Raw genomic sequence first — 15124 nt, 5'->3', positions numbered from 1 at the left:
AAAAAAATCACATTTTAAAACATCACAGATGTCGTCAGAAAAATCCAAGCATTGGGAAGCCGTTTAGCTCAGGGTGGTGGACACAAATTTTCTAAAATTCTAATTTTCACTTGAATGCTCAAATTTTATCATGGCAGCAAATACTGACAGTTGTTTTCCTTAAAGTAACAGCTCACTTTATTTATTTGTTTTTTTTTTAGAAAATGTCTGCCAGATACTCAAGTCTGAATAACTATAGTTTATCTGCCAGTTGTGTTTTCAAGTAAAAACAGCATTCCATGGAAAATGTACAACTTGGGTTTGCAACTCAATCGCACAAATGCTTTTCCTGGAGACAGCCATTCTGCTTCCGTATGCAGCAGAAGCTTTATGTGTCCTTTCCATTTCTTCAAGAATATTGAAGACATGTACTTTAAGGTCAAGACTTAATAAAATTAATAATTTTTACTACTTCATCAAGGGCATTCTTAATTAAAATAGCCTTTCCCCTCTCCTATGAGTATGTGTGATAGAGAATAATACGGTGTATAGTTTGGTGCCATACCTTGATTTGTGCTAAGACACCAGCTGTGTTGCCCGCCGCTGCTTTTTGTATCATCCATGTGACTATTAACATTGTGAAATGGGAAAATAATGAATAATGTCTTGGTTTTATCATGAAAATTTTTTTGATCTCACAGACCCTTGAAAGGATTCATGGGTCACACTTTGAGTACTGCTGCTGTAGTGTTTCCACATTATATCAGCTTCTGATTTTCTTTAGCTTACTATTTCTATTGTATTGGAGGCATTAATTCCTGTTTATTTTTGACGTTTTTAAAAAACATAAATGGCGGTTTAAATTTTTCACTTTTTTAAAATCTCTGAAGATGAGCATATTTTCCTCTTTAGTCCTGTTAATATGATTAATTGTATTAGTGGATTTCCTAATATTGAACCACTCACTTGGGATAAGTACTACTTTATTATGATGGATCAATGGATCCTATTTGCCAATATTTACAATTTTTGCATCATAATATTTATAAGTGAGATTTGTCTACGGTTTTTGGCGGGCGTGTGTGCAATCTTTGGTTTTGGAATCAATGTTAAATTTGCTTTATAAAAATAATCTGCATATTTTTCTTTTTTTTCCTATGCTCTGAAATAGTTTTAGTATTTCCATCACCTGATTTTTAAAAATGTGTTAGAATTCTTTGTGAAAACAGCTGAGCCTGGTGTCTTTTTGGCAGGGGAACTTTTATGACTTCCTCTGTTTCTTTTTATAAAATTCATCTGTAGAAGCTTTTGTGTTTTTTAGTGTTGATTTTGGTATATTTTTCTAGAATATTATTTATATAAGGTAGTTTCTTTTTCAGACATTTCATAGAGTTGTACAAAGTAATCTCATAATTTTTTAAAAAAATTTTTTCCACTGTTTTGAGCTTTTTTGTTTGTTAGTTTTATGTGCTTGTGGTTTCTTTCCATCTTTTAAAAATTAGGTTAACTATTGCTGGTTTTTTGATTAATTTTTTAAAAACCAGGCTTTTAGTTTTCTTATTAGTTTTTCTGTTTCCTAACTCATCAATTTCTGCTTTTATTTTTTGAGTGAGACATTTAATTTAGTTATTTTTGTTTTTTGTTTTTGTTGATAAACTCCTTCAGCTATTACCTATAGATTCTGATGCATCACGTGTTTATTGTTATTTTCAGAATATTTTGCACCTTTGTTTTATATTTTCCCTTTAACCCAAGAATTGGTAGTGTGTGCATGCATGCCTATGTGTGTGTGCGTGTGTGTGTGTGTGTGTGTGTTTAAACTTCCTGATGGGAGGGCCTATTGGTTTTTTACACTTAATTTATGGTTTTATTGTATGGTGGTCAGAGAATCCTTTTGTAAGTATCTGTTTTTGAGGATTTATGAAAGTTTTCCTTTCGGCACAATAAATTGTCAGTTTTTTCGCTAAATGTTACATGTGCACTTGGAGTTATTTGTAATCTATTGTTTGTTTAGATCTTTTATATTCTTCTTAATTTTTTTCATCTGTTTGATCTATCTTGGACTGAGAGAATTGTGTTAAAGTCTCACATTTTAATGTGGTTAGGTCTACTTGTCCTTGCATTACGTAAAGCTTTTGCTTTTGAAAATTGCTGTTGTGTTATTGGATGCATAAATGTTAATAATTGTTATATCTTTACCCTGAATTGTAGCCTGTAGCATTACAAAAGTGTTTTTCTTTTAATGCCTTTTTTTTTTTTTTTGGTGTGTGTATGAAGAATTGAGATTGTAATCTCTTGTTTATTTTCATTTGCATTCATCTGATATAGCTTTGCCCATTTTTCTTTTTTGTTGTTGTTATTATTTTTTTTTTCAATTTTTATTGAATCAAAATTGATTATACATATTTTTGGGTTTCAACATTGAGATATGTTGATCAAATCAATATTACCAGCATATATATTGTAATTATTCTTTATGTCCCTTGTCCAATCTCTCCCCCTCCCTTTTTCCCTCCCCCCCCCATTACCCTAGATTTCTTCTCTCCTTCTGGAAGAATAATGGTTACTCTGTTGATTTGTTGCCTAGATGATCTGTCCAATGCTGAGAGGTGTGATCAGGTCCCCCAATACTATCATAGAGCAGATGTCTCTTCTGTCAGTATGAAATGGGCTCTGTGGAGACAGACATCCTCCTCCTTTCTTTATCTCTGCTGGTGACTCTCCTTGTGTCAATGCACTCCAGTGGCTCATGGACCATCTGCGTGGTGGTCGTTGCATCTAGCCACTTTTGCGGCAGCCATGGTTATTGTGGTGGCTGTGGTGGACCACCCACATGGAGGTGATGTTTTTGGCATGCTCCTTTGTGCTGGCGGTGTGCCTGGTTGTGGGGAGTGTCCAGTCCCTGGCTCCATACCTCGGGTCCCTGGGCAGGCCCTGAGGTGCTGGTGTGGTGTGCCTGGTTGTGGCAGAGGGGTCCAGTCCTCTTCTCCATGACACGGGTCCTTGGGTGGGCCCTGAGGTGCTGGCAGTGTGCCTGATTGTGGGCAGGGGGTCTGGTCCACAGCTTCAAGCCTCATGTTCCCAGGTGGGCCCCCAGGTGCTGGCAGTGTGAGTGGTTGTGTGTGGGGGTCCAGTCCCTGGCTCCATGCCTCATGTACCCTGGCAGGCCCCAAGGCACTGGTGGTGTGCCTGGGCCAGAACTAAGTTTTTGTCCTTTGCTTACTTCTAAAATGGGGGAACTTCCTGTGGGAACCAGTACTTGATCTGTGTGGTTGAGCTAAATTGCTGCTTTGCTGCTGTTTCCCTAGGGAAGGCTTTTTGTGCAGCTGAGGGTTTAATGGTTGACCTTATAGGTACTTCCAGCTCTCCAGAGACTTGGTGTACCTGGATTGTGTAGAAACTCTGATCTGGGCCTGAGTTTTTTCATCAAACCGCACCCCATGCAATTCTGCATTCCTGACAAGTCTCCTCTGAGTGGTCCTGTGCTGATTGCGGGGTGGATCAGCTGTCATTGCTGTGACCCAGTGTTCTCCCAGCAGGCCTGTCTCCCCCACTGCCCATGCTCCAAACACTTCCCATGGGATGGGCCCTGTGCCAGTCCCTTGCGATGACTCATTGGCCTCTGAATGGCTCCCCTTTTTCAGCTGTTCTGGCACCTGCATGGGTCCACTGGAACCCTATTAGTGGTCTTGCTGTCCTGGGGGCCGCCAAGGCCCTTTTCTCCCCTGCCACCTCCAAGTAACTCCATCTGAAGGGCACAGCTGCAGCTTCTGCTGGCTCCTGCTCCATGTGCTCAGCAGCTTGAGCCTTAAAGCAGCTGTGGCCCGAAACACTCCAAGCAGTTTTTTCTTTCTCTCATTGTGGTTTCTCCCACCTTCATGAACTCTGTAGATCTCTCCTCTTCCCCTGAGCTCCAACAGCCCCAGCTTGGCTGATGTTATATTTTTATAGTTGTAAATTGATTGATTTGTGTGAGAGAGTAATGCTGGGGGCCGCCATCTTGTCCAGAACTCCCCATTTCTCATTTTTAGCCTCCCTAAATATCTTTGTTTTAGGTGTCATACACATAGTGTAGAGCTGGATTTTACTTAGAAGGAAATCTGAAAATACATTTTTTAATGGATGAGTTAAGCCTATTTACATTTATTAATTTTGGTCTTAATTCTGTCATATTAATATTATTTTATGATATATACAATGTAGTTTGTTTTCTTTGTGTTTGCATTTTCTCTCTCCTCCCTGCCCCCTTTCTCATTTATTTTGGTACTTAGAACAAATGTACCAGTTTTCTTAATAATTACCTTTGTACTAATATCTTTATATCATACATTTAGACTCCTAAAATTTTGTATACTGTCTATTGATTTCTTATATTAAAATATTGAAATTAAATAGTAATCTATTTTTCTGTTTTCCTTCTTCCTCCCCCAGCATTTAATTTAAAATTATATCGTTTTATTCCCAATTAACACCTATAAAGCAACCAGCAAATTTTTCTCCTTCCATATGTCTTTCCCCTTCTTCCATGTTTTCTGGAGGTGTATTTGTTGACATTAACAGAACATGTAATGTTTTCATTTGATTCTTCCACCCTTTAGTCTTCATCCTACAATTAAGTATATTAAAATTGTAACCAGTGGTCTTTGTGCTGAAGTTTCTCCAAATATTTCTTGGTTATCTAGAGCTTGTTCTCTAGATTCCTCAGAAAGGCTCATGGAAACATTGTTCTCTGATGTCTTGAAATTTCATAGTTTGTGACTTTTATATTTGATTGCCATTATAGCTGAATATAAAATCTTGAGCTCACCTTTTCATTCATTAAACATCTTGAATCTGATGTTCATCTGCTTCTCCTTTCCTTTTAAATAATGTAAATTTTTGCTCAGATACTCAAAGGATTTTTTTTCCTCTATGTATTTAAAGTCTAATAGATTTACTAGACAGTGTCTTCTTGTTGACCATCCTGGATTGATTTCTCCCCAAGTATTTTATGTTCTCTTCCATTATAAAAGTTCAAACCTTTTTTTGTATCAGGAGAGTCTGTAGTATTTACTACTTGTTCTGTTCTGTTTCTTTGGTTTTCTTCTTCAGAACTCCTATTAAGTATGTTGTATGTTTAGTGCCCACTTTCCATTTCTATTGCTTTATGTCAACATTTTTTATCTTTTTATTTTTTGTTTTTTGGATTAAAAAAACCCTTCCTTTATTTCTATTATGGTGTCTTCCATTATGTGTGTTAGCTTTTGTGTTTCTTCTGGTTTAGCATTCATATCTGAAGTGACTCTTTTCTTCTTATTTCCTTACTGACCTCTATTTCTAATTTATGTTCTTTTAGAGCTTTTATTGTTTTCTTAATTTCTTTATTATCACTTAAATCTACCTTGTGACAATATATCTTTTTAGTGTGCTTTCTTTGGGGTAGGTTTTTCAGATTATTTTCTGCCTTTTCCTTTCAATATCTCTCTATGTAGGGTTTGATTCCAATCATTTTCTATGGCTTTTGTTTAAATGAGTTGAATTTCTCTGAATTTTTAGGAACTTTTAATTCACGTGTTGATAGTGGAAGTGAACAAGGATGGGTTTACTTCAAAATATTTAAAAATGTGCCCTCTGTATACAGCCACCTCTATCATGCTTTTAGAGCTTTGCCTTCTCTAGTCCCTCCCCACTAATATCCAAACCTTCTCTCTCCTTTTACCCCTAGTGTTCCTGCTCATCTCATTTTGGATTCTACTCTTAGCAGCTCTTCCTCTGAATGGGTCTCTATTATTCTGGAAAGAGATATTTTTAGATATTTGTGAAAGTCATATTTATAGGTAAAGCTTAGCTCTAAATGCTTATATTAGAAAAGAAGAGAGTCTAAAGTCAATGACCAAGAGTTTCATCATAAGAAACTAGGAAAAGAAGTGGAGATTAAGCCCAAAGCAAGTAGTAGGAAAACAACAAAAAGAACATATCAGTGAAATAAAAAAAGTAAGTAGATAAGCAATAAAGGAAATTACAAAGCCAAATGCTAATTCTTTGAAAAGATCCACAAAACTGATAAACTGCTAGCTAGACCAATTAAGAAAAAAAGAGAGCACAAATGGTCAATATTAGGAATGCAAAAAGGGTTATCTACAGATCCTACAGCCAGTAAAAGAATAATGTAGTATTATGAAAAAATTTGTCATCAAATTTGACAACTTAGATAAAATGGATAAATTCCTTGAAAAGAAGAATCCTAAGCTTCATTCTGCCTATAAGACATATATGGTCCTAAAGTTGCATGTCTCAAGATGTATGCAGCATTTGCAGTCAAGCAGTAGAAAGCATTGGTGTGGGTGTTGGGTGGTATCAAGAAAAATGGAGTCTTTGCAGTTGGTATGTGGCAGTGTGAGGAATTTACCTGGGCTATGAGTGATCAGAAAAGTGGTTGAGGTTAGTGGTGCTGGGGTGTGAGCAATGGTAAGATGGCAGCCACCAAATCTTAGGTTAGTCCTCTTTCTCACCAATATTGAGTCAGTGTTGTAGCATCTGTTGTTGCTTTTTTTGAATTACTTTCTAAATTAATCTGGCTCTTTTTAATATCATCCCCTTTTGGACTTTGGATTTAAATAACTAAACTATTATTTTTGAGACATCTGGATTAGGAAGATGAAAATCAAGTGATTGCCCACTCATCTTTTGAAAGAGTAATAGATATATAAAACTTAAGTAATACTAAAAATGATAACTGTAGTCATCTGCAGGATACCAGGATATGTTTTTTTCTTAACCAAAGCTTAGATGAAGCCCTGAAACCATATGTTCAATGCAAGGGAATGATACATCTTCATCAATGAAATGTATTATTTAGTCATTTAACACTATATTGGAAAGGTCTTTTTAGGACATCACAAAATTTTCACCACATGAGAAGTTAAAAATTCAGGATATAAGTCATTTACACTATGATCCCAACTATGTGTTAAAAAAATACACACACGTACATACATATATAGATACTGAAAGAATATACACAAATGTTAATAGGATTCTTTTAATGATCTTAGAGGTGATTTTTAGTCTTTATTTTCTGTTTTTCAACTTTTTATAAGGAACATATTACTCTTTTATCTGAGATATTCCTCAAAATTTTTATCACGAAATTAATATTTTTATTATTAAAAAAATCAAACATTAGAGAAATATGAGGGCTATTCAAAATGTTTGTGGAAAAATTGATTTAAATGATAATACAAATCTTTCCATGAACTTTTTTTGAAGACCCCTTGTAAAGAGAGTAAAAAAGTATTAACTCCAGCTATTTCTCCAACTTCCATATCTGAAGGGTCACCATTATATGGGGATGTATATCTTTCCAGATCTTGTTCTTTGCATATATGTAAGTGCTCATTTACAAATATATACATAGGATTAATAGGATTGTAATTATATATAAAGTATATATATTTTTTCAAAGCATTAGCGATGTGATTTTATGTCTGTTGTCAGCTGAATCTCATATTTATCTTAATTTTGTTCCAGTATCTGCAATAATTTCTTTATCTCATTTTTTATATCAGAAAATATTCTGATAAGTATTACTTTTGAATACACACACGCGCACACACACACACACACACACACACACACAGTCTTCAAAAATTTCATGGAAAATGAGTATAATAAAAAAACTGCGTGGATTGCCAGATTTTTTTGCACTGGAACAAACTTTTACTAACTTGTTGTAACATGTCTGGACGGGATCTAGTTTGAGGCACTAAGAATGAGACACCAGTTTGAAAAGAGCCTCTGTCAGAGCAACATGAATTCTGCTAAAACTGAAGAAAGAAGAAACATTAAATTTATGGTGAAGCTTGGGTAGAAAAATGATGAAATCATTGATGCTTTATGAAAAGTTTATGGGGATGATGCCCCCAAGAAATCAGCGGTTTATAAATAGTGTTTGGAGAAAGTCAGCCAAAGCTGTTAATCAGAAAAATGCCTAGAGGGGCCGAGCCGGTGGCGCACTCGGGAGAGTGCGGTGCTGGGAGCGCCACGACGCTCCCGCCGCGGGTTCGGATCCCATATAGGAATAGCCGGTGCATTCACTGGCTGAGTGCCGGTCACGAAAAAGACAAAAAAAAAAAAAAGAAAAATGCCGAGAAAATCTTCACCAGAGACTTCTTTTCCACCATGGGGATGCTCCTGCTCATCCCTGTCATCAAATAAGGGCAATTTTGCAAGAGTTTCATTAGGAAATCATTAGGCGTCCAACTTATAGTTCTGATTTGGTTCCTTCTGACTTCTTGTTTTCTAATCTTAAAGAAAATCTTTAGAGGGCACCCATTTTTCTTCAGTTAATAATGTAGAAAAGACTGCATTGACATGGTTAAATTCTCAGGACCCTCAGTTCTTTGGGGATGGACTAAATGGCTAGTGTCATCGTTTACAAGTGTCTTGAACTTGATGGAGCTTATATTGAGAAATAAAGTTTATTTTTAAAATTTTATCTTTTAATTCTATTTTTCCATAAACTTTTTGAAGTCCCCTTGTATTTGTTTGTTTGTTGATCTGTGGACTGACAGGTAACTTGCACAGATCACCGTATCATTTATTCAGCCTAGGCGTAGGCTCTAATTAGTAGTTTATATTGTTTTGAAGGCAGTGGTTATATATAGGTGAGTTTTTCAGGTGCATAATTATTGTAATGTAATTTTCAGGGTTTGGTTTCTTTTTTGAATTAACTTTTTATTGAGCAGTACACAAACAACAAACATTCAGCTTAGTAAATTTTTACAGTGAACACACTTGTATAATTACCACCCAGATCAAGAAGTAGAATATTATTAGCACTGTAGAAGCCTTCCATGTGTCACCTTGTCACTCCCAACCCCAAAGTGATAACATCTTGACTTCTAACAGGAGAGATTAGTTGGTTTTGCATGTTTTTGAACTTTATATAAATGTAATCATACAATACATACTCATCTATGTTTTGTTTCTTTCACTCATTATAATGTTTGTGAGATTACGTTCTTTCATGTATGAGTATTGTATTCCACTGTACAAATATATTACAGTGTATTCATTCTATTGTCAACTGACACTTGGAATATTTCTAGTTTGGTCTACTATGAACGTTCTTGTACATATCATTTGATGCATGTATGAATGCATTTCTGTTGGGGATTGAGTTAGTTTTCTAGGGCTCCTGGAACAAAGTACCACAAACTAAGTGACTTAAACAACAGAAATTTATTATCTTACAGTTGTGGAGGCCACAATTCCAAAATTAAGGTGTTGACAGGACCATCCTCATTTGGAAGGCATCAGGGAAGGATCTGTTCCAGGCCTCTATCCTAATTTCTGGAATTTCCTTGACTTGTAGCATAACTCCCTACAATTTTCACAGGGAATTCTCTGTATGCAAATGTGTCTGTGTCTAAATTTCTCCTTTTTATGACACCAGTCATATTGGATTAGGGGTCCACCCTATCCTAGCATGATCTCAGCTTAGCTATTTACATCTGCAACAGCTCTATTTCGAAATGAAGTCACATTCTGAGGTACTGGGGTTAGGAGTTCAACGTATGAATTTTTGGCAGACAGAATTTAACCCATAATAGGTATGCACCTAGAAGTGGAATTGCTAAGTTATGGAGTGGTTAATAGATACTGCCAACAGTTTTCCAGATTGGTGTACTAATCTACATTTCTAGTAGTTTTCTGCCAGATTTCCAATAGGTTATAATAACTTTTTGTAACTTTTTAATTTTGATATAATTTCAAACTTAACAGAAGAGTTGCAGAAATAGTACAAGGAACTCCTGTATACTCTTTATCCAGGTTTATCAATAGTTTACATTTTCTCCTATTTGCTCTATCATTCTGTAGGCATGTGTAATTTTATTATCTGAACCATTTGAAAGTAACTTGGAGACACTGTGCCCCTTTACCTCTGAATACATCAGTATCCCTCTAAATACTTCACTGTGCATTTCCTAAGAACAAGGGCATTCCTTTCCATAACCACAGCACGATGATAAAAAATCAGAATATTTAGCATTGTTACAATACTGCTATCTAATCCGTAGTTAATATTTATTTTGCTAATTGTCCCAATAATGTTCTTTATAGCTTCCCTCCCCCCCCCCCACTACCCCCAGTCCAGGGTCCAGTCCATGATCATGCATTTGGTCTTTATGTCTCTTTAGTCTATATTTATTTATTTATTTATGTTTGGCCGCTAGCCAGTACAGGGAATTGAATCTTTGACCCTGGTGTTATAAGGCCATGCTCTAACCAACTGAGCTAACTGACCAGCTCCTCAGTCTACTGTAAACTGAAGAGTTTCTCAGCTGTTCTTTGTCTCCTTGGCCTTAGAATTTTTGAAAAGTTTAGGCTAGCTATTTTGTGGAATGGCCCTCACTTTGCATTTGCTTTATGTTTGCTCATGTTTTGATTTAAGTTATAGATTTTTGGCAGAAGAAACATAGAAGTGATGTTTCCTTTTCAGTGCATCATACCAGTTGGCATAAGATGCTGGTTTATCCCAAAGTTGGTGATGCCTCCTGATATGTGCAGGTAAGGTTTTCTTTTATCTTTGCATCTCCTGTTTGTATCAAAATTTCTTTAGACTTACAAAGAATTCCAGTTTATGTAATTTATTAACATATATCCAAAAATACATAATTCAAGATATGCGGGTTTCTGTTTTTTCCTTGCAACTTTATTTTTTGAAAAATTTTAAACCTACAGAAGAAGTGCAAGAATTGTACAAGGACTGTCTTAGGTCCTTCACCTGAACTTATCAATTTTGAACATTTGGGATTTACTGGTGAGTTAGTTTTCACATATGGGTAGAAGCTTATTAATTTTGTTCTTAGAGAAAGATGTTAATAATTACTTATTCTGCCCCACATCGCCTTTTAAGATATGCCTGCCTACAATCCCTATTGCTTAAATATCTGTGGTTGATATCATGTGACTTTCCCTTCCAGCCTGCCCTCTTCTCTACCATCTGATGCGACCAAGTTTGGTCAGCTACCTGGGCTATAAGACTAGATGAGTTGAGTTCATCAGAGTTCTTTGCAATTGGAGAACTTGAGAGAGGCAGTGAGGAGTGAGCCCTGAAGCTATAAGTTTAAAATCTGGAAACAGACAGGAAAATACTGCGGAGACCATAACATAGAAATTCATGGTGTGTGTGCGTGTGTGTGTGTGTGTGCACATGCGCATGTGTGTAGGAGGGTACTTCAAAATTTCGTGAAAAAATAGAATTAAAAGATAATACAAATTTTCCATGACCCCTCATATATATATAGTTTTTTTCTTCTCATGGCTGACTCTTCTTTATCCTTGAAATTTCAGTTCAAATGTCAGCTTGTCAAAAAGACATTCACTGATCACCAAATCCCTAGCCACACTCACCTACCCGCGCCATCACCATTCTGAGAGACAGAATCCTGTTTTGTTTTTCTTCACAGTTTGAATTATCTGTGTACTTACTGCCTCTTCCCAACACAGTGTAGGGAAGAGACTTTTTTGTTTGTTTTTATTCACCAAAGTGTCCCCAGTGCTGAATAGAACCTGGTGTATAGTAGATGCTCTGTAAATTTTTTAAAAATGAAATTCATGTGCAAGCCAAAGTATTGAGAGAAGCAATGATCTCAGAAGCTGGAGAATAAAAAACAGTAAAGAAGAACAGAGTACTCACAGAGCATATTAAACATTCCACAAAAAAGCCATACAGGCATACCTTGAAGATGTTGCGGGTTTGGTTCCAGACCATTGCAATAAAGCGAATATTGCAATAAAGTGAATCACATGGATTTTTTGGTTTCCCAGTGCATATGCAAGTTATGTTTACACTATATTTTAGTCTATTAAGTATGCAATAGCTCTATGTCTAAAAAAGTACATTCGTTAATTAAAAAATACTTTAATGCTAAAAAATGCTAATGATCATCTTCAGCCAATTGTAATCTTTTTGCTGGTGGAGGGTCTTGACTTGATGCTGATGGCTGCTGACTGATCAGGGTGGTGGTTGCTGAAAGTTGGGGTGTGGCAATTTCTTAAAATAAGACAACAATGAAGTTTGTTGTGTTGATTGACTCTCTCATGGAAGATTTCTTTGTAGCATACAATGCTGTTTGATAGCATTTTACTCACAGTAGAACTTCTTTCAAAATTGGAGACAATCTTCTTGAACACTGATGCTGCTTTATCAACTAAGTTTATGTAATATTCTAAATCCTTTGTTGTCATTACAACAGTATTCACAGAATCTTCACCAGGAGTAGATTCCATCTCAAGAAACTACTTTTTTTGCTCATTCAGAAAAAGTGACACCTCATCCATTCAGATTTTATTGTGAGACTGGAGCAATTCAGTCCCATATTCAGGCTCCACTTCTAATTCTAGTTCTCTTGCTATTTCCACCACATCTACAGTTACTTCCTCCACTGGTCTTGAACCCCTCGAAGTCATTCATGAGGGTTGAAATCAACTTCTTCCAAACTCCTATTAATGTTGCTATTTTGACCTCCTCCCATGAATCATGAATGTTCTTAATGGCATCTAGAATGGTGAATTCTTTCCAGAAAGTTTTCAATTTACTTTTTCCAGATCCATCAGGGGAATTACTATCTATGGCAGCTTACAAAATGTATTTGTTAAATAATAACAATTAAAAGTTGAGATTGCTCCTTGATCCATGGGCTGTGGAATGGATGTTGTGTTAGTAGACATAAAACATTACTCTCCTTGTACATCTCCATCAGAGCACTTGGGTGACTAGGTACATATTCAATGAGCCGTAATATTTTAAAAGGACTCTTTTGTGTGTGTGTGTGTGTGTGTGTGTGTGCGCGCGTGTGTGTGTGCGTGTGTGTGCACAGTAGGTCTCAGCAATGGGCTTACAATATTCAGTAAATTATGATGTAAACGGGTGTGCTGTCATCCAGGCCTTGTTGTTTCATGTATAGAACACAGGCAGAGTAGCATAATTTAGCAGAGTAGCACAGGTTTCGCATAATTCTTAAGGGCTCTAGGTACATGAGCATTGGCTTCAACTTCAAGTCACCAGCTGTATTAGTCCCTAACAAAAGAGTCAGCATTAAAGTCAAGCATTGACTTCTCCTCGTTAGCTGTGAAAGTCCTAGCTGACATCTTCTTCCAATAGAAGTCTGTTTCATCTTCATTGAAAATCTGTTGTTGAGTGTAGACACCTTCATTAATGATCTTCTGGATAAGTTGCTGCAGCTTCTGCATCAGCACATGCTGCTTTACCTTGCACTTTTATGTTAGGGAGGTGGCTTCTTTCCTTAAACTTCATGCACCCACCTCTGCTCGCTTCAGGCTTTCCTTCTGCGGCTTCCTCACCTCTCAGCCTTCATAGAATTGAAGAGAGTGAGGGCCTTGCTCTGGATTAGGCTTGGGCTTAAGGGGATGTTATGGCTGGTTTGAGCTTCTATCCAGACCACTAAAAGTTTCTTCATATCAACTATGAGGCTGTTTGGCTTTCTTATCATTCATGTTTTCACTGGAGTAGCACTTTTATTTCCTTTGAGAACTTTTCCTTTGCATTCATTCACAGCTTGGCTAATGGATTTGCTACAAGAGGCCCAGCTTTTGGCTTATTTTGGCCTTCGACATGCCTTCCTCACCAAACTTAATCATTTCTAGCTTTTGATTTGAACTGAGAGACATGCGACTCTTCCTCTCACTCAAACAGTTGTAGGCCATTGTAGAGTTATTAACTAGACTAATTGCAATATTATTGTGTCTCAGGGAACACGGAGGCCCAAGCAGAGGGCGAGAGACCAGGAATGGCCCGTCGGTGGAGAAGTCAGAACACACACATTTATTGACTGTTTGCCATCTTATATGGGCATAGTTCGTGGCACCTCTGAACAATTACAATGGTAACACCAAAGATCATTGATCACAGATCACCATAACAGTTGTAATAATAATGAAACATTCTGAAATACTGTGACAGTCACCATTATGTGACACAGAGACACGAAGTGAGCACAAGCTGTTGAAAAATGATGCCAATAGACCTGCTAGATGAAGGGTTGCCACAAACCTTTAATTTGTGAAAAACACAGTGTCTGTGAAGAGCAATAAAGTGAAGCAGTAATGAGGTGTGCCCGCATAAGTCCTGTGAGGGACAAAACTGCCTCGCTTTTAGTTCCCATGGAACTGACTCTAATGTGGTTTCCAAAAATTGAAAGAGCATAAGAAGAAACTGTCAATGAAACTCCAGAGTAAATAGAAAATGCAATGGCAGCACATTTTTACCTAGAAATATTTTATATTAGAAAGGGAAAATAAATCAAAAATTAATTTCTGAAAAAATTGTTGTGTACAGAATTATCGTATCCTGATTACAAAAATAAGAATCACCACAACGGGTCAAACCAGTTATCTATTTTGTGTTTGATTAAGGTACTAAAGGAATGCGGGTCTAGTTGTCCTTGGAGCCAATCCTTGAAGTTGAGTCTCTTCCAGAAGTTTTTAATTTTCTTTACTCATTCAAACCAAAAATATCTGAGCTATTCCCAGAGCCTAAGAGTTTCTTATGCCTTTGTTCGTTCCTGATGTATCTTATTTCTGATTTAGATAAGATTTATAAGAATCTCATGGCAACTAAAAATTAGAAACAGCAATTTATGTCACATTCTAAAAATGTCACAACTGAAGGAATGGAGCGTGCTGATGGTGATTGCTGGGCATTTAGTAAAGGGTTAAAGCTGGGGGAAGGATTGGAATGTGTGATTGGTAAATATTTTCTATCAGTCTGTGGCTAGTTATTTTGATTCTCTTAATAGTGGCTTTTGTGGAGCTAATGTTTTCAGTTTTGATTAAGTTCAATGTATCAATTTTTTTCTTGTCTGTAACATGTATCTAAAAACTCTTTATCTAACCAAACAAGCATTTTATGCTGTGTTTTCTTCTAGACATTTTAGAGTATTACATTTTAGATTTAAGTCTATGACTCATGATGAGATAATTTTGGCTTAAGGCGTGAGTTAAGGGTCAAGGTTTTTGTTTTTTTTTTCCATATGGAAGTTGTTATATATAAAACACCATTTGCTGAAAAGGCTACTCTTTCTCCCCGGAATTGCCTTTGCAGCTTTGAAAATAATCAGTTGACTATATTTGTGTGGGT

Source organism: Cynocephalus volans, chromosome 10 (assembly GCF_027409185.1).
Source record: "Cynocephalus volans isolate mCynVol1 chromosome 10, mCynVol1.pri, whole genome shotgun sequence".
In the NCBI taxonomy this organism is placed as follows: domain Eukaryota; kingdom Metazoa; phylum Chordata; class Mammalia; order Dermoptera; family Cynocephalidae; genus Cynocephalus; species Cynocephalus volans.
Note: the sequence above shows the minus strand (reverse complement) of the source record.